At 37.7% G+C, this 20,464-nt stretch overlaps 1 long non-coding RNA gene across 3 annotated transcripts in view; it reads right to left on the reverse strand.

The window, feature by feature from the left end:
• Positions 1–643: 643 nt before the first annotated feature.
• LOC109074049 overlaps positions 644–20,464 on the reverse strand; it is a 48,242-nt gene continuing 28,421 nt past the window's right edge. For all 3 annotated transcript variants that reach the window (XR_006160087.1, XR_006160085.1, XR_006160086.1), the window contains 2 exons: positions 8,436–8,481; positions 644–1,253 (listed from right to left, as the gene is read on the reverse strand). This is a non-coding gene — a long non-coding RNA (uncharacterized LOC109074049). The remainder of the gene's footprint in view (positions 1,254–8,435; positions 8,482–20,464) is intronic.

The raw sequence follows: 20,464 nt of genomic DNA on the forward strand, positions 1-20,464 counted from the left end.
TTTGATAAATGACCTATAAATAGAGCATGATTACATGATACTTCCCAATTTTAAATCTTAATGTTTCTTTCCATGAAATGTAATAAATGTAATATAAATAATGATACTAATAGCATGTTCGAATCCCACGTAAACACATGTAATTCACACTCTCAATACATTTTATTATTTCGATGTTATCCCATATTTCCTTTCCTCTCTGTTCCTTTAGTTTGTTTGGTTTGGTCTTAAGAGCAAAACATCTTTTCTGCTCCAGATACATGCAACACCTGGCCATGACACAGTCACATGACACTGAGGTCAGAACGACACACAATGCCTGGCTTTGTGTTCAGGTGTTCTTTTAGACTCCCATGTGATCAACTCTTTGTGACACATGCAGAAAGAGCAGAATATATGAACTCTCATTTCCAGACCAAAGTAGCTTTATTCGTGCATCTTGACCACTTCCTGATGCAATTCAGAGAAAACAGACAACCAGCTTTTCTGGGACATTAAAACATGAAATTTGTCTTGCTCATTTTACCTTAGTCACATTATGTGGGCTAAACTGTTTGAAGAACAAAACGTGAAGTGTGAGAGCTACTTTGCATTATGCATGTGAAATACTTAAGTGTATAAATCAAATCCAAGCAATGACATTGAGTCTAGACTTTATTGTTCTTTCATATTGTGTGTGTGAAATGTTTCAACAATGACAAGCCAGAGAAAACGAAAAGAAAGGATAATTGTACATTATAATCATAGAAATATTGTAGAGGTGACATGTTCAGACAGAAGCAATAATTCCCTGTGCAGCAGTTCCTTAGTGTGGTACTGATTCAACCATGTCAACCCTCTCAATGGATCCGAGACTGATCATTTTAATACCCAGGATATTAAATATTTCATCACCCACAGTTCAGCAAATAAATCACAAGACCTGTTCCCTTTTTTTTTTTTTTTTTTTTTTTTTTAGGAAAATTCACAATTTATTGAATGAATAAAATCTACAAGCATGTTGAAAAGTTGGACACTATAGCAATTTCATAAAAAATAATGCACTCCACACAAGGTTCAAGGGTTATTCAAGCTACTTTATATGTTGTGTACAATGTGCTGTCAGACCGTACTGCAACATTAGGTCACAGTGGTCATCTTTCCATTTCGGGAAAACTGAATGAAATGGGCAGCTCATTGGGTTTGTGACCTTGCGTCTTCATCTGCTGGACACTAATGAGGGAGGCATGTGCTGGAGAGAGAGCTCTCTCAACCTGCAGCAGAGAGAAGAACACTTTAGAACAGATAGTCATTTAGACCTACATTACACACAGAAATGTTACATTAAAAATTATTAAACATGAGGAGTTTAAAACATTCAAATCCGTAAAAACGACACTCTGGATCACAGTTGTTTTAACGCCTTTACAAAAAAATATGTGGAGTCTTGCTCTGCAGTCGTGTCATCAGAACAAATTTTACTTTTGCACTTGTTATCTTGTACTTTTATACTTTCTTATGTTTGTTCAATGCTATTTCATTGACACCACGAAAGGCCAGGCCAGTTAAATTTATTATTAATTTTCAGAATAAAAAAAATAAACATGATTATTTCAGATGATAAAATTACTTTAATAATTATTCTCAACTTTACAATATATACAATTAGTTTTGCCACAACAGTAAATGTAGAAAATGTTTTAATAAATTATTTTTTTTAATAAACATATTATTTATTTATTTTTTATTTTTTGGTTTCCAAGATTAAGTTAATGTCGCTTTCTGATGCTGCGTTTGAAACAAACTTTGTTATGGCTCATTTCATCACAATTTCGAGTCAGAATTATTAGCCAGCAAATACAAGCTCTTTTTGAGTAAAGAGCAAAGAGTGATTCTCAAAAAAGTATTTCTTAAATAAAAGCTTTGTTATTCCTCACTCTGGTCTATAAGTGATTTGACACAAAGCACTAATTCTGACATTAAGCCCTTACAAATCCCTTGCTGCTCATTTAGTCCAGCTCAAGCTACCATGATCATTCCATTTATCAAGAACCTCGCTCTCTCTCTAAGGCACAAGGGAAGAGTCCTCATAAGCATCACAAAGTTTTCCACACAGCTTGCCAGTTTTATTAAAAGTTGTCTAGCACTAGGAAGGATTCTGACATTCCCAATATTCCAGGCTGTCTGTCGGCAGGCTTACAATGTATTATTATACCTCTTTAATATAGATACACACTTAATCCAACTGTACAGTTTGAGGAGAACAGATCAATGAGAAATAAAAAATGGAGGATTGTAGCAAAATGAACTGTCTCCATTGCCCTGTCAGACTTTAAGTGCACATTCATAAGTTGAATTCTGAAATGGTTTGGCGCTAATAGACCCAGGATGGCCCTCTGACAGCTGCTCTCAAGATCTTTCTTCTCAAATGAAACCTCATCGTAGGCACTTTCTTCACTCAGGCGCCATTGTGGAGCCATTGTTTTCCTCGCTTCTGTGTTTTAAATTTTGCAATAAAAACAAACCAGCACAATGCACGCACAAAGATGAAATGATGCTTTAAATTTCATTGCCTTTGAGATCTGACTCACATCCTGAAACATCATCTTAGATGAAATGGACACTTCTCACTTTCCACAACTCCTTCCACCGACCAGGAGTTCGACATCTCAACAGGCCTTCGATTCTTCAACAAAAGGAAACTAAACCGTGCCTCATTATGAAACATGAATCAGGTGAATCACTTCCAGTCTAAGCCATTATTAAGGTACAGTACATGACTGACAAAAAATATCACCAAGTTCTCAAAAATCTGCATGTACTGTTCGCTAACAAAGAGGAGAACAATAATGGAGTGTCCGACACTTTCTTGTCTTCAGCTTTGTTCCTCCCCGTCCTCTCACATGGTTTTTGCTTACACATCTCCTTATAACCTGAAAAGAGTGTGTTTTTTTTTTTCTTGTTGTGAAGAACACAGGTCTGGGAGGGTCTGTGTTTCTGCCTCCCCTCATTATTTCTTGTTTGCTGTTGGGCAAGAGAATAACTTATCCTATTCCACTTATCCCCTATAGCTTTCACTCTCTTTGGTTATTATAGTATTATATTTCTTAAAACCTTAGAAGGCGATAACAAGCATGAGAGGAGAGGACCTTTATGCCAGTACATATACTGTTAGCTGTATATTGTGGATGTTGCTTACGGTCATGTTGCTTGTTATATTTGTCTCATCTAGCCATCTCCATTCTAAATCTCTTGTCCCAGAAAGTAAATAATTAAATATAAAAAGCAAGACAACAACAAAAAGTACTTCAACCCAGAGGAATAAATTAAAAGTGCTACATACAGCACGCTGCCTCAGGAGAAGCATATGCCTTTGATGTGTGGTCCAAGATCGGCACAGATGTGTTTTTCAGCATCACTTTGCTTGTACTGACTCTGCAGAATTCATCAGCCTATCTGTGTCAGATTCTTCACCGACCGCACATTATTTCTCTGAGCAATAAAAGAGGTGCTTGAGCCACTCTTTCCAGAACTGGACCCTGCGACTCAATACAGTCTATGCCAACCACTCCTGCTTGATTCAACCCCACTGCTGTCCTGAATGAAAAGAGAAACACCATCTATAGGTCTCAAAAACTATCACCTACATATCAAATTAAGTGTCTGGGTATGCTTAATACTCAAAAACTTGACCTAATCACTAAATACTACTGATAAAAGGGACAGTAATAAATACATTTGCAGTTTGGAACTCAAAGATGATACACTTCTAAAAAAAAAAAAAAAGTCTACCAGCCGAAAATGGTTTATTGGTCTCCCAACTTGGTCAAGCTGGTCTTTTGGCTGGTTTTGGGAACTTTTTAGTCCAGGACAGGGCTTCGTATATATATATATATATGATAGTATATATATATATATATATATATATATATACAGTTCTCTGATGTTAGAATAGAATGGAATATTTCATCTTTTTTTGTATTTTATTTATTTTTTTTATTGCATATTTTAATTTTAAGTTTTTATGATTTAAGTAATTATTAGTTTTTCCCTCAAAAAGCTCTTGCAGTTCACTCATAAACCTCAGTTTGGGAAACATCAGCTTGGCAAGGATGAAAGACCAGCAAGCCAGGAGTTTTGGTTCTTCATGTCTTTGCTCCCTAGTCAAAGGGTTTCAAAGGTGGGGTAAGCGTTTTTTCAAAAACAAAAACTGATTCGACCCAAGTAGCAAAACAAACTTGTAGCCAATCAGCAGTAAGGGGCGTGTCTACTCATGATTTGGAGGAGAGAGCGTTCAGTGCACAGGACGGACATTAGCCGAGCCGAGCGACAGAAAGATAGGGATGGCGGATAAAAAACAAAAGAGGAAAACATCTATGGAACAGAAGAAGGTTTAAGGCAATAAGGCAAGAAGTAGGACCCATATAAATATCGGATCAGCTTTCCAGCACTGAAGAGAACTCAAGGAGCGGAAGGCCTGCGATCGGACGCTGAACTTACTTTGTTTCTTCTCGGTAGGTGAGTAACACCATGTCTGTGCTGCAACAGCTAAATTCTGTCTACTACACTGGACGCGACAAAGCGTCCTTAATAAATTTAGTTGCACCGCGCCGCTCGGTTCCAGTTTAGACACGTGTAACATTGGTTTTGCTTTGTTTAACAGAAATAATCATTGCCTGGGTTGAGTACATACAGGTGCATCTCAATAAATTAGAATGTTGTGGAAAAGTTTATTTATTTCAGTAATTCAACTCAAATTGTGAAACTCGTGTATTAGATAAATTCAGTGCACACAGACTGAAGTAGTTTGGGTCTTTGGTTATTTTAATTGTGATGATTTTGGCTCACATTTAACAAAAAACCCACCAATTCACTATCTCAGCAAATTAGAATACTTCGTAAGACCAATAAAAAAAGTGATTTTTAGTGAATTGTTGGCCTTCTGGAAAGTATGTTCATTTACTGTACATGTACTCAATACTTGGTAGGGGCTCCTTTTGCTTTAATTACTGCCTCAATTCGGCGTGGCATGGAGGTGACCAGTTTTTGTCACTGCTGAGGTGGTATATAAGCCCAGGTTTCTTCGACAGTGGTCTTTAGCTCTGCGTTTTTTGGTCTTTTTTTTTTTTCTAATTTTCCTCTTGACAATACCCCACAGATTCTCTATGGGTTTCAGGTCTGGTGAGTTTGTGGGCCAGTCAAGCACACCAACACCATGGTCATTTAACTAACTTTTGGTACTTTTGGCAGTATGAGGTGCCAAATCCTGCTGGAAAATGAAATCAGCATCTTCAAAAAGCTGGTCAGCACAAGGAAGCATGAAGTGCTCCAAAATTTCTTGGTAAACGGGTGCAGTGACTTTGGTTTTCAAAAAACACAATGGACCAACACCAGCAGATGACATTGCACCCCAAATCATCACAGACTGTGGAAACCTAACACTAGACTTTAAGCAACTTGGACTATGAGCTTCTCCACCCTTCCTCCAGACTCTAGGACCTTGGTTTCCAAATAAAATGCAAAACTTGCTCTCATCTGAAAAGCGGACTTTGGACCACTGGGCAACAGTCCAGTTCTTCTTCTCCTTAGCCCAGGTAAGATGCCTCTGACGTTGTCTGTGGTTTAGTAGTGGCTTAACAAGAGGAATACGACAACTGTAGCCAAATTCCAGTGGTGGACAGTAACGGAGTAGCTTTACTTTACTAATTTTTCAAGTATCTGTACTTTACTGGAGTAGTTTTATTTTAAGTAACTTTTACTTTTACTTCACTACATTCCAAAGCATAAGATCGTACTTTTTACTTCACTACATTTCATAAAACATATCGTTTACTCCTTATAATATATCATGTGCTCTGAGACGCAGAAGCGGTGTCTGATTCAAGAACGAACTGATTCTTTTCAATGAACATTTTAAAATCGGTTCGCAAATCGCACCAAACGATTCATTCACGAATTAGAATGATCCGATTGCAGCTGTTCTCGAGTCTACAACTCACTGATTCAAATGAACCGTTTAGTGCGACTCTCTAGTGTACTCAATTCACAACCGGGAGATCTTGTGTGCGCGCGTGACTGATGCTGCTAAAAGTAAGTTACTAATGTCGAATTTTGAGATTAATTTTTGTAACTGAAAATCATATTTAGGTCAGAATTGTCAGTTGTTTGTGAACTAAATCTGCTGTAAAGGGTGATCTATTTAAGCCCACTGAAATGCTTGAATGCAAACACATCAGCATCTGTGCCTCTTAGGTCAAAAAAAAAAAAAAAAACATTAAAATAACACAGATTAAATAAAATAACTAATGCACGTTCAAATTCCCGCTGCCATAACATTAACAGTTGTATTAAAATGTTACGCATTTATCCCTATGTGACGTCTGTTTTTATATTGTTTATCAACAGTATAAACGTTTATATTGTTTGAATTAACCACCCAAGTAGACAGATATGAATGTTTATTCATAACCATACTGAAAATAAGTAAATATTGGTAGCTGATGCTAACTGTCTAGCTAACAAGCTTGCTGGTGCTAAGTTGAGGTTATTTTTAAAAATAAAGTCCAAATATTTTTATTCAATCACCTAGATATAATATAGGGAAAAAGAAAGGCTGTGATGTTCAGAACATGTTAACTACAGTAATTATCAAAGTAGGAAGTGATGCCCTCGGGATGTATTTGGCCAGGAGTGTTTTTACACCACAGACAAGGTTTGAGAAAATGTTCTTCCTAACTTCAGGCCTTATTCTCATGTCATATATAACTGTGATGTTCTGCAAAACAACAAATTTTTACTTACTGTGAAAATCGAATGTGAAAAAAGTTGATGGAGCACAAAAGCAGTCTGAAGTCGCTGGGAGTTTTTTAAAAATAAAGCAAATAGCCAAAAATACATTGGTATGAGTCAAAATGATTAATTTTTCCAATAGGATATTAAGTAAAGATCATGTGATGTTCTGAAGGTATTTTGATCTAAATTTCCTAACAAATAAAAAAACTTATTTTTTTTATGGCAAACAATCATGTAAATGCATTGCCTAAGAATTCATTTAGACAAACTTTTTAAATCTCCATGATTTCTCAGTGGTGATTGATTTTTTTTTGAACCCTCAGATTTTCCATAGATATCATCCTTTCCTAACAAACAAAACATCAATGGAAAGCTTATTTAATCAGCTTTCGGATGATGCCTAAATCTCAATTTCAAAAAATTGACCCTTATGACTGGTTTTGTGGTCCAGGGTCACAAATCTGTTTTCTCTCAGGTACATCGCAGTGTAAGCTTCACAGTGAACATTACTACATCACTCTTGTCAGCGTAGTCCATATCAACAACAAAAATATATCTTGACTCCATGTAGTTGTTATTTTGAGAAAATTCCAGGTATTTTGAGCAGTAGGATTATAAAAAAAAATATGTACTAATATAAAATTAAGTAGCCAGCCTATATAAAATTGCAAAATAAATCTATCTATCAGTACTTTTTTACTTAAATACATAAAAAATCGAGTACTTTTGTACTTTCACTCAAGTAAAATTGAAAAAGGAGTACTTTTACTTTTACTGGAGTATTGTTTTATTATACGTATCTGTACTTTTACTCAAGTACTTGATTTGTGTACTTCGTCCACCACTGCCAAATTCCTTGACACGTCTGTGTGTGGTTGCTCTTGATGCCTTGACCCCAGCCTCAGTCCATTCCTTGTGAAGTTCACTCAAATTCTTGAATCGATTTTGCTTGACAATCCTCATAAGGCTGCGGTTCTCTCAGTTGGTTGTGCATCTTTTTCTTCCACCCTTTTTCCTTCCACTCAACTTTCTGTTAACAATGAATGTTTGTGGCTTACCCTCCTTGTGAAGGGTGTCAATGATTGTCTTCTGGACAACTGTCAGATCAGCAGTCTTTCCCATGATTGTGTAGCCTAGTGAATCAAACTGAGAGACCATTTTGAAGGCTCAGGAAACCTTTGCAGGTGTTTTGAGTTGATTAGCATGTCACCATATTCTAATTTGTTAAGATAGTGAATTGGTGGGTTTTTGTTAAATGTTAGCCAAAATCATCACAATTAAAAGAACCAAAGACTTAAACTACTTCAGTCTGTGTGCATTGAATTTATTTAATACACAAGTTTCACAATTTGAGTTGAATTACTGAAAAAAATGAACTTTTCCACGACATTCTAATTTATTGAGATGCACCTGTATGTGTGGGGCGGAGCTATCAAAATAAGGGTGAGACCCTTTTGGGGTGGGGCGTGTTTGTTTTGGTGATTTCAAATGTCAACACTGACTATTTAGAAATCACTTACTCCACCTTTATAGAGTGCAAACGAGTGATTTTTACTTTTTTTTACTTTTTAACCAGCTTTAACTGGTGAATTGTTTTTGTCCCTCTGTGACCATTTCTTAACCTCAGATATGACCCCTCATTTTATGTGACACAATCTACTAACCTTCCTTCCTCACTTCAAAGAGCAACGCAGTTCCTCAGAAGCATCACTAGAAGGCAAGAAGAAAAAAACACAATAATTAGTGTCATGTTGGAATGAACTGCTTCTATATGTCTAGTTAAACCCGTCAATATCTCTCTGCTCCTTTCTGACCTCAAGTAAATGACGTGACCTACTTCTTCCTCCACCTACAGCTCTTTTGTTGGTGTAGATAAAAGCACCTCCTCACCACATATCTGACAATGTATAAGTAAAGCACATTCCAGTGCACAGTCTCACTCCCAACCCTACAGAGGAACACTAAAAGAGTTTCAGCTATTATAAATAATTTACAGAATTTTTCATTCGCCCTTTTAACCCCTCTGCAAAAACCACATTTGGCTCAGGTTAAAAATATACGCTCCACATATCTGCCTCGGTGTATGAAGGCGTATCATAACCTGGAGAAGCCCGTGGTTTAGTTGAGTCACCACGTTGTGTGAAAGTCAGTGCTTTCTTGTGTTGATGTGAGAATAAATAAATGTGTGACAACAGGTCATAGCAATATAAAAATGCTAAACAAATATTGTCCCTGTCCAGGACGATAGGGACAAACTCAACTGTTTCTCCATTCAACCCTGAAATATTTATCCTACTACTATTTAATGTAACTAATGCGCATAATCACTCTCTTTTCTTGTTCCGCCGAATCAAACGCTTTGCCCTGGGTACCCACGCTTTGGTACGGCCCTGGCATCCCGTAGTGTTGCCATGGAGGCTGGGATAAACCTGTGCTCTTCTACCAGGCAAGATGGGTGAGGCTAAGCATCTATGTACACACAAACACACCCCCATCTTGGTATCTGACACCAGACAGCACAAATATCTCTTCGCCAGGGGCTCCTCTCCTTTCATATGTGTGCAAATGAATTCATGGCCATCTAAGAGCGGGCGGAACCAACTCCGTCTTCCAACAGCTAACCCAATGGAGCAGGGGCACCCCTGTCATAGGGCCTTTCAGAAACTACTAAATCTAGATAAATGCATTTAGCAGCACTGTGTGAAAACATATTCACCAAAGTGGTGCAATATTTCCCAGTTTTTATAAATTTCATAAATCTTCTCCGTTTTGACACTGTAATTAGATATTAGGTAGTTCATATTTATCCATGAAATATTTCCTGTGTGTATAGATCTCTGTGTGTTTTCTGGGCATCCAGGGACATGTACAGTTCATCCAGAAGTGATTCATTTCATTAACTGTTATCAATAATGTAACAGTGTGCTTGTTCAGTTTTTCTCTCTCTTCACTACAACATTACACATGCACTACCACATCCACTTACAAAGCAAGTATGAGAGTCTACAAACATACACTGAAACGCACACACTCCAGCACACGTGACCTACAAACGCTTTCTGATGTTTATATCTGTTTTAAACCATTACTCTACAGCACTCTGACTCAACTTGGCTGTAATCAATTACAGAAGTGGAATACTACTATATTATTAAACAATATTTTTATAAACAACATCTAATATTATTATTTATATACATTATATATAATGCATTCTTTAATGTAAATAAAGGAAATGTATTTGTATTCATTATTTATATTTATTTATTATTTAACAATTCAGTATTTAATAATAATAAACATTATATAGAATACAAAATAAACATTAAATATAACAATAAATAAAAATAACAATAAATATTGTTGAAGGTTTGATTTCTTAGTATCTTCATCTCTTATCATAATTTCTCTCCCCAGAATGGAAGAGCCTCTACTTACCCTTACACTAAAAATAATCCTTTGTGATTGGAGGACTAATTTGAAGTGTCAATTATTCTTATGCAAATGTTCTTTCTCACATTTCAAAAGAGGCTGAGCACAGATGGCTACCAACAAATCATGCCACGCAAGGCAAAGCAGCCGGCCAGACAATAAGATCTTGTATAATGTGATGATGGTGTCTGCATGTCTGTCTTCCCTTATGCTGGTGGATGCTTTTACTGATAGCAATGCTTTGCTAAAGGAAGGATGTAAACTAGCTCTTGTTTACCACCAACAGAATGAAAAGCTTTACTACAAACAAATCAGCTGATATGGATAAATTCATGACCATTTACTAGTAGAAGTCTAATAAAATAAAACAAAAAACAAAGAGGTCAACATATATAGATTAAAGTATGCACTATTTTCATGTACGCTGGCAAATGTGGGCAGCAAAATGTAGAAGAAAGAAAGCAAAAGAATAGTGAAACAGAGAGAAAGAAAGAGACAGTAAGGAACAAGAGGCTGCTCTCTCAGCGTGACCTGAACAAGCCGCTAAAACGTGATTTCTGACAGTTTGCTAGCACTCAGGCTGAGAGACAGCGGCCTCTATGCTTTCACGCTAAAGACCATGATTTTGCCTCTGAGAAGTCGGCTGACAGACACACCTGCTGCGAAACCAAGCAACTCCAGGACAAATATGTGGATAGGCTTCAACAAACTAGCATGGTAATAATGGCCAACCAATTTAAGAGCGACAGAGAAAAGACAACTTAGTCAAGTGGAAAAATTAGTTAACGTTTTAAATGCAATTCATACCAAACCACTTTTTCTTTTTTCCCAAAAAAGGAGAAGATACAGGAAGAGACTGCACAACAAAAGACAATGTTCCTTGACCTTCTCAGCTGATCCAGTGGTTAACAAAAAGGAAGAGAAAAGAAGACGGCAAAAAAAACTTTTCAGAAGAGTGGATCAAACAACAAGCTCTGGCATCTTGTTACAACACAACAATGGAGCCATTGAAAGCAAGACTGAAAACGGCAACCGGGTGCACAGGTTCCGATTGTCTCACAAAGGGTCAAGAGGGAGAGGAGAAGCTGAGTGTTGAGATACTTTAGACGATAATGGTGCTCCAGAAATGAGATGGTTTCAGTTTGCCAAGTTTGTTTTGACTTATCTACCTCAGAGGCTAAAGCTGTTGAACCTGGACGGCTAAAGAAATATGGGAACTGTCCAGACTTATCGGCTAATAAGATCCAAGAGTATGTAGAGTGTGAATAAAGTGATACTTTATATATGCCCTGTTCCTGAATAATGTTAATTGTTGAATAAAAGCTGGACCCTTTCAACTCCATAGCCTAATGCCAGTTAGTATCTTACCCGCCACACAAAGCCAAACAGAGATGTTCGCTTAGTCATGGGGCTTCAGTTCTAATAATAGTCTAAAATAATTCACACATTCTGTAAGTGAATAGAGACTTATTATAACCTGAAAAGCATTTACCCTTCTCCCCTATCAACGAAAACTCAACTGGAAGATGTTTTACCCAAAACAACTAGTCCACTGAATTGGAGAGTCCCCTTGAAGGAATATGATCTTTACTAAAGGAAGAACTGTTGGCCTATGCAGACAAAAGAGCAGTCTGACAAATCTGATTAGAAGAATTTCTGTCAATAATAACTAGCAGATTTTGGCCTTTTGTCAGGTCCCTCAAGTCCCTGTTGCTCAGATGATGCTGGCAACCTCAAGGTCATGGGTTTGCTCCCAAGGAAATATTGAATAAATTGAACATCTTGAATAAATGAACTGGATTTTTTTTTTTTTAATCAACAGTTTACAGGAAATTGGTAAGTTGTCATCATAAATGGTTTGACACTATTTTAATATTTTGTAAAACACTATTTTGCTATTCAATGCAATTAAAATGTTACATGCAGAAAATTGGCATAATTAGAAAGTCCAAAATCCATACATATTTAACTTAACGCACAAATAACTGAATATCACTAAGGGTATAATCATAATTTTATCTTAATTTGAAACTGTTGCTGCAACACTGCTAACTACAAACAACTTAGTAGTTCAATGGTCCACTTGTCTCCTCCCTAGAAACCAGTGGATGTCTAGGCTACAAATAATGAACAGATGTAATGGAAAAATTGTTTCTTAATGTCTCTCAAAGACCGTTTACTAGAATACCGGTTACCCAAATGTCCAACACCAGTGAAAGAAATGCCAAAACTAATCTTATAGCAGCAGTGAATGTTTACTTCCAGCAGGATTCTGAAATCCTGCAGTACAAAATGGTGGCTCACTTCACACCAAAAGCTAAGTCCAGACAAGCAACCATGATACTGTCACAAACACTGTCACTGTGAGGGCGGACATGCCTATTCACAAGCTCACACTAGTCTCTCCATGTGCCAGTGTTTTTCTTTTTTCACCTATCTCCCCCCAAAAAGTGTGTGTGTGTGTGTGTCATACACATCAAAACGGTAAGGTGAATCCTTTTGAGCTAGCGGTGCAGTTGGCCACAGAATGAATAAACATCCATGTCAGGAGAAACTGATACACTCCCCTTTTCAAACAGATGGGCCTCTCGTGGGAAATCCAGCACTAACACAATGGATAGAGACGGGCTTTTGTTGAGTTTCTCAGCTATTGGCTACTACTTCTCTCGAGCCTGTAGCCTGGACAGACCACTCCCCTCGGTTCCTATTCCCTCTCTTGCACACAATTAACTTTTACCTTTCCTATACTAATGCATACTAGAATGTGTTTCTTTGTTACTTCAGAAAGTTGGAAATCAGAAATGATTAATATGTACATTGTGAGTCTGCTGGTTCTCAACAGGAGTTGCTGGTGTGTTGGACCTACCAGGCTTAAAAACAGCTAGTTTAAATACCTAAGTTGGAAATTCAGACTAGTCTAAGCTGGTCTTTTCAGCTCCTTCCTCAACATAGATAATGACCTCATGGTGAGGATTTTTAATTCTGGCTCTAAATCCACTGAATAGTATAACACTGTGATGTTCATCCCAAAATAAATAAATAAATAAATAAATAAAAATAAAAAAAAACAAAAAATCAAAAGGAAGAACATAACAAACTGAAATAAAAAACATAAATAAACAAGACAAAACAACTACATGACACTCTTTCAGGGAGGTTCAACATTCTACACTAAACTTGAAACTAGAATTGAACTTGACATATCACCTACTTTACATGTACCCATGTTATGTACAATAACTATGACAAATATATAAATATTAACTAATAGCTAAAATAATAACTATCTATCTATCTATCTATCTATCTATCTATCTATCTATCTTATACTAGGTAATATATTAATATTAACGAATAGCAAAGCCCAATTAGACAGAGCTGCAGTGTTTTATACTAAGTTGACCACAGTGATGTGACAATATCTCAAATCTAGATTTGTAAATCTTGAGCTCAGTTTACAATTTTTCATTCATGCTTGAAGAAAAGATTTCTCCCACTCCCCCTCATCTTTCATTCCCTTGCTGTATTCTTTGCTTTCAGCTCCCATCTGAGTCAACAATAAAGTTGTTATGCATGACAGTTTGGGGAGCAGAATAGGTACTGCCCGAGCCTGCTGTGTGGCAACAAAGTGGGCCCATTATCTTCGGGCGGGCTCAGTTACGGGGCCCTGGGCAGTGGGACAAGGACAATATTGCCGGGACATTCCCAGACTGATGGAAACAAAAAGATTCAAACCACAGCCAGTCTTGGACCCCCTTGTCCTTACAGAGAGGACATCTTGATGAACAGGCCAACTAAGTGAACTAAGTATCTCTCCTCACAGTTGAATGGGGACCTGATTAAAGACACAGAAAGGATGGCACAACTTGAAAACTTTTTTTATTTGGTCCCCAAAGAAATAGTTCACCCAAAATTCACCAAAAATGTTGTCATATCCACATTTACTCCCCCTCGTGCCATTGCAAACCTGCATGACTTTCTTTATTCTGTGCCCACCAAAATGTTAACAGCATAAAGATTCACTGAACATACAAGTGAGGTTCCAAATATCAGAGATAATTTAAAAAATCTGAGTCAAATTCTAATTTAAACCTGGAATTGAACAGGAAGTAAAGTCCAATTAAAAAAAAAAAAAAAAAAATGCATGTATTTTAGAATTTGCATCATTTCTGGGACACTAATCAAATAAATACATGTTTCAAGCTTCTTCTCATGATCATCAGGTTTGACACAAACTTGCAGAGTTCATGAATCTTGAGTGCTGCTATCATTTAAGCAAAAGAGAGACATTTCCACTGCACTGCTTTTGCATTGTTTTTCTATGTAACCATGTTCCAAATTAACATCTTGGACGACTGCGCTCACAGCATCTCACGCATGAAGACATTGCATTCTGAAAACACAACACTCAAGTTAAAAGCAGTTAAAAAAATGCATGTCCAGACCTTGCACTTTCTTTTTATTTCACTATCCTCTCTCACATTCAGTGTGAATGGCGCCTAAGACATTCTCAAACTCACAATATAATTTATACCAGTATAATTTGTAATGAATGAAAAAACAAATAAAAAAAGGGTAGCATTTTTTCATACAGGCCCAGTAGACTCGTCCCCCTGGCTTGGTAAAACCCCCTGGTGTCCTGGAGCAGACGGATAACCAGGCATATGAGAAAGTGCTTTACGTGGAGTCCCAAAATCAGGGGACCATATGTGCAAATGTTCTGTATCATTATACTGTGCGGCGGTGCACAGGGAGACCACCATAACTTAGTTTGTCGTCCATACAAAGTTTGGGCCAAGCTTGGATGGATTCATTAGACGGCCTTTCTTTGGAGCCAATGAAGCTCAAAAGACCTCCAACAAAGGAGCTAATCACAGACTCTCTCCTCAGATTTGGCCAGAGTCTTTCTTTTCACTGGGTCTTAGATCATTTCTCACAGCTAGCTGGGTAGCTAGCTCCGAGCTTGTCTGGACAGACAAACAAAGCTTTGGGATTTTTATCCTCTGTGTATATGTACAGCTGTTGTTTCTATAGGACGAGTGAGTTTGCACATGTGAATGTGCCCACACACATGCACATACATACACACAGAGCTGCTACTTTTGTTGGTTCTGTGTTGCACACAAACAGGCTCATGCTTGTGGGAGTGCTGATGACTTCTGTTGGTAGTGGTGCACTAATGTGTATGTTTGCATCTGTGTGTGAGTAATATGTGTGAGGGCAAAACAGACAATGCAACTGCAGGCCTCTATTCTAGCACTGACCTTGAACCCCAGTAGACTTCATTGGTTGCTGTGTGAGTCGTTGTGCATTGGAAGCCTTTTGGATTTGTGTTGCCTTGTCCCTGCCCTCATTCAGTTAGACAACCATCCTCCATGACTGCAATACAACACTCTCCTCTCTCTTATGGGCATAAAACACTGTGTTATGTTCCCGTTATATGCCCTGTTGTGTGTTATTCATAATCATACTCTTTAAAACATGCAGATTGCAAAAGGGTTTTGCAGCCTGATGCCAGTGTAGAATAGACATAGTTCTATTGTTCCTTAGAGAACCATCTGTGTACTGGTACTTAAAAAGGCTTCACTTTTCCTCTTCTAACAGATAAGCCGATGTGAAGAACCTATGTAAAATCAAAAATATCAGAATATTTCACTAGTTCTTTATAATAAACGTGTTCTTTGATTAAGCTAAGTTACTGCAAAAAAAATATGAAGGTAAGGATAGAGAGAAACAATAGAACCTGCTGCATTTTAAATAATTTCTAATACAATTAATATGGTAAATTAATATATAGACTACTGGTCAAAAGTTTGGTGTTAGGAAAGAAGTCTGCTATGTTAAGTCCATTATTAATTTAAAATTACTATTTTCTATTTTAATATATTTTAAATGTAATTTATTCAGTTTTCAGTTACATGATCCTTCAGAAATTATTATGCTTATTTGGTTCTCAAGTAACATTAATTATTATTATCAAATGTTGAAAACAGTTAATTTTTAATTTTAGTACTTTAATATTTCACAGTTACTTATATTAAATGCTAAATATATTTCTAATTTATGACACATTTAAAATTCTTTGTTTATTATTTCTTTAAAACAACAGCAATGATTTGAAATAAAAAATATTTGTAACAATGTAAATGTCTCCAGTGTCACTTTTAATCAATTCAATGTATCCTTACTAAATAAGTTTTAATTTCTATAGAAAAAAAAATATATTGCCCTCAAACTTTTGAATGGTAGCATATATTTGCCTTAAATCATACATTGTAGGTTGAGTTTCTTTACAGTTACCAGCCAATGGCTTGTGTTCCATTTATGTGCTAATGTCTATTTAGGGCCAGAACCAGAGCTTTTATTTTGATATAGGTTTCTGAAGGGGGTGTGGCAAAATGGTACATGTATTAAATTTGGTAGACATGTGTAACACACCAATAGCAAGAAAAAAGTATCTTGGAGCAAAATCCGGAACCTAACAGGAAGTCAGTTATTTCTAATTTTCTTGGCAAATTTTGTGTCGTTTTGTGGTCTGACAAAGCTTGATGTTTCACCATGGAAAAGGAAGTTGTTGTAACTCAGCCATACAATGTCCGATCTGCCCCAAACTTCACATGTTTGATAAGATTCCTGGCCTGAAGACATCTACATGCCAATATTCCATTATAGTCATAACACCACCAGCTGGCAGCAGGAAGTTTGGCACATATAAAAGACTTTGCCACTTTCCTACATACTTACCACTTTAAATGCATATTGCCCAACGTAGCCTGTTTTCCTAAAGCCACCGGATGGTGGTAAGCCGGGTACGAGGGCCCTTTCAAGGCTGCTTGCAGCTTTAATTGTAATTGCATTTGCCACTTGGCAGGTCTTAATATTCAACCCTGCAACCAATTATTATTAGATTTGGACTATTAAAAGTATTCATTGCAACATGTCATGAGAATGAGAGAAATCTGTTAATGTATTTGTCTTCTTTTTTGTAAAAATACATTTGAGTGTTGCATTGAAGCAATGCAAGAGATCTCATATTTTATCACAGCACATGCCATTTTCTCAAATAACAACCACCAAGATGATAAGAAAAGAGGGAAAAGTGCACTGACACGGGGTATTCCTCGGTTGCAGCGAGGGTCTGCACGCACCCCCACCCTTTCACTTATAAGCGGCACCCACAGAAAGCAGAAAGGCTTTCTGACATTGCCCTACATTCAGCTGACTGATCCCACACACACAGTATTCTGTCACAAATAATCATTACAGCCGCACCCGTGCCCGCACACACACACACACACCCGCACACACGCCCTCTTTCTTTCCCACTGTATTAAATATTGAAGATTTCAACTTTCAACTGCGAGCATGTTCAAGCACCCTCCCATCAAAATACACACACACACACACAGACACAGTGTGTGTGTCATTGCCCTAGCTGCAATACAAACCACCTCTATTAGAGTGTCAATCGTATTCAGATCTTTTCTTTCTTGCTGGTGCTGACTTTCAGAATATACGGAAGCCCTACATCCTCAGACGTGACTGTGCCCACATCCATCCATCCGTCCTCACACATTTATGTGCTTTCTTTCTTTCAGTATCCCTTTGTTCCTCTCTAAACATCAAGGTGCCTTGAATTTCTGCCTAATGTTGGCTAAAGCTTTCTAAAGAATACCACCCGAGCACTGCTGCCCGCCTCTATTGCGAGTACCCATGTCACCGGGTCGTCATTAATTATTCCCTTGCTTACAACATTCTGTTGCCATGGTAATATGCCATTAAGGGAGAGCAAAGCGAACAACAGTCTCTATGCAAATGAGGCTGCCACAAAGACCCTGGGCGCGGATTTGCAGATCGGAGGACGCTGCGACGGACACTCTGTATTAGAATTGAATAAAGGGACGATAATGTACCTGGGCTTCTTTTTAAAGCATAACGGTTATGCCGAACGAGTGCAGGAAGGAGCAGAGGAGGAGGGTTCGAATGAAACACATGGAATTTTAGAAAATACAGGGGTGTGTGTGTGTGGTATTTGACAGACATTTAAGGGACGAGTTGGCAGGGGCCATTAGCTTAATAGCAGATGCCTCAGTGACAAATCTGCAAGTCTTCGATTTGGATATAACTCGCATGTGATGATGTGGAGAAAACAAAGAGGTTTGAAATGAAGTCCTTACATGTAGAACATGTCTTTGTTGTCCTGATGAGTTTGATGGGATTGCGGTGCCAACTGCAATCATCTACATATAAAATTTACCCCTGATGTCTCAAAACAAGAAGATGAGAAGTCTGTGAGAAGGGGAACATGAAAAATGCAAAGATGAAGATTTGTGCCCCGCTGAACATTATGCTGTTTCGGCATGTAAACCCTGAGCCAATCAAAAGTGATGTTCTTGAAGCATTTAGGGAAGGCAGACCAAGTCAGCAAGAAATCTCAAGGCTGCATTACTCACACACTGAAATATTATAAATAAACCACCACAACCATATTCACCTTTATAAACAAATGTGCAATTTTTTGTTATTCATTTGCTCAGTGTGTGCAATATTTGATTGACATTCATAGAGATAGCATCTCTGTACTATTAATATTAAGAATCATAATACTAACAAAAGTTTAGTATTATTATAATGCCAGAATTACAAAATAAGCGAATTAACATTTTTGTTTCAAAACACGTTTCAAACTTGAAATGCAACTATTACACAATTCTTAAAAATATTATTTAAGCTATACAATTGTCATTGAAAAGGTCGTTTTCACGAATTAATTTACATCAGAGTAATGAATTGACTGATGCCGCTTAATTAAAGTTTCTAGACAGAAGTCATGGCAGGTTGCTGGAGAGGAAATGTCCCCTGCCTTTTGGATACAGATTGCAGCCATTATCAGGACAATTTTCCAGGTGGAGAAAAACATCAGAGGAGTCTAGGATAACAGTGAATAAGAATCACAGATGTGGATTTGTTTGTTGGGGTGGGGTGGAGGGATATACAATTTGATATGCAATTGTCATTGTCTGCTGCAGACCTTTCTGCAACTTTTATTTTGTAAAAGCCATCACTGCAAGGAACAGGGCATTGGGTGCCTGTACAATTTTGAGGGCATTCTTGTGTGTTACTTCTAATATGTGACGTGATTTAACAAATTCCAGGTATCAGATATATTTGATATGAAGTAAAAAGAGTTGAGAGAGGAAGAGAAAATAACAACAAAACAAGCTCTGAGAGGATCTGATGACAGATAAATCTGTCTGTGTGTTTCTATACACTTCCTTTACACTAAGCTATATTTTGACTAAGGTATATTTACACAAAGGTATGTTTTGTGCCTTTGACAATCATGTATGGACTTTCTACCTCTCTCTGTGTCACACACACACACACACACACACACACACACACACACACACACACACACACACACACAATGGGCAACCCCTGTCACTTGCTGCTGAGAGTCCAATCAAGCATTTGAATGCAGTGACAGATTTTGTTTTTTTATTTTTTTTGTGACAACATTTATTCATCAGGAAGAGAGAAATTTCACTCAAAGACCCCACAGTGCTCTGCCAGGGTCGGTCTGGCCCTGTTAATTGATTGCTTCTCACTAACAAGGATGTAAAGTCCTCCATTGTGCACCTCTTCCTCTATGCTAATGAAGTCCAAACACAACACACTCTTTCTTTCGCTTCCTCTCTGCATCCCCCTTCCTCTCTTTCTCCAATAGGAGGTTTTGATGTGAAGATGCTATGACAGGCTTGCTCTCTTTCTCTCTCTGCAGCTGGCACAAAAGATGTGATAGGAGCCAGGACCAGGAAGCAGTAATGGGATCATGGGAGAGTGATTGCAAACCCACACACACACACACACACACACTCCAAGTTTACCCTCACACTGCCCCTAATGAGGGGTAAAGGGACAATATCGTGATTGTTACCCCCGTGTTTGGGAACCCGGGGCCAAGAACAATAGCTGTTTACCCAAACAGTAGTGAAAGTCCTCACTGTGTCCGTTAATTAATCAGTGGGCTTCTGATTACATCTGCTCTGTACAACCCATTTAAACTACTTTCACATTCAGCCATTAGAGATGAGGGATTCTCGGTACTGCTTCCTGTCTCTTTCATTTGGTTTTTACACCAACACGATCTTCTATTCGTATTTGTAGCGTGATCACAAAAAAATCCACACACACACACACACACACACACACACACACACACACACACACACACACACACACACACACACACACACAC

This window comes from Cyprinus carpio, chromosome A5, assembly GCF_018340385.1.
Source record: "Cyprinus carpio isolate SPL01 chromosome A5, ASM1834038v1, whole genome shotgun sequence".
Lineage (NCBI taxonomy): Eukaryota > Metazoa > Chordata > Actinopteri > Cypriniformes > Cyprinidae > Cyprinus > Cyprinus carpio.